Source organism: Lynx canadensis, chromosome C1 (assembly GCF_007474595.2).
Source record: "Lynx canadensis isolate LIC74 chromosome C1, mLynCan4.pri.v2, whole genome shotgun sequence".
Classification (NCBI taxonomy): domain Eukaryota; kingdom Metazoa; phylum Chordata; class Mammalia; order Carnivora; family Felidae; genus Lynx; species Lynx canadensis.
The window spans coordinates 184,761,840-184,763,068 of NC_044310.1; positions in this window are offsets into that span (position 1 = coordinate 184,761,840).

The window sequence follows — 1,229 nt, forward strand, 5'->3', positions numbered from 1 at the left end:
CAAGTTTTGTAATATTTGTGATGAAGCTATCAAACACTTCATGACAGCTAACTGCATTTAGTTTGATCTTGACACATCACTCACTTATGAGTTAATAAGTATTTATTGGACATTCACAACATGGAACTGCTACATACACAAAAGTGAACAAAATGATCCCATGAGCAGAGACAGTATTTGAATGTCAGAAGCTAATAAACAGCTCTATCTATAACCTAGACTACGTGAAGGAAATTTTGGCCAACATCTACACACAAGATGGTTAATCAGAAATCAAAGTAAGTGAGCCACATACATCATACATACAGTCAGTAGTAACCTCGCCTAAATATGTGCCTGTCTACATTGCCAAACCTTTACCAAATCTACGTTGCCAAACCTATACCCGAGTCCAAACTAACAACATCTATCCTGGATCACTGTAAGAGCCACCTACAGAGTCTCTCTGCCTCTACACAGCAGTCAGAATGATCTTTACCACTACCCTGATCAGATATATCTCTACCCTACATAAAACTGTCCAATGGCTCCCCTATGGTATCAGGGATTTATGGTTGTATAATAATGACCCCTAACCTTACCATCTGAAAACAATCATTTATTCATTCTCACATGTGCACAGTTCTACTTGACTCTCTTATGTGTCTGAATCATCTAACAGTTCAGCTATGACCTTCTCATCTAGGAAGGCTTCACTTACTTGTCAAATAGTTGGATGGCTGTTGCCTGGGTAATGATGTGACTAGGTCACATGTCTGGGATCATCCAGCAGGCCAGGTTTGTTCTCAGGACAGTGCCAGAGGTTCAAAGACAGTGAACAGAAGCATACAAAGCCCCCTGAGGAAACATTTTGGAAATTTCATGCCATCTATTGGCCAAGCAAGTCTTGAAGCCAGCCTAGAATCAAAGCACGGCAAAACAGACTCAGCCTCTTGATGGGAAGAGGTGCAAATTCACACTGTGAAGGGCATAAATACAGACAAGTTGGAGAATTGAGGGTGTTTGCTTTCAATCTACCTCACAGAAATCAGAATAAATTTTAAATTCTTACTATGGATTAGGAGGCCTGCCAAGCCCCTCCCACTCTCTGCCCTCCTCTGCACTCTGTCCCTTCTCTCTGCAACCCAGCCACACCTGCCTTTCAGTTTCTTATTGCACATTCCAAGTTTGTTCCATCTCTGAGTCCTTGTACCTGCTCTTCCATTTGGAACACTCCATCCACATTACTG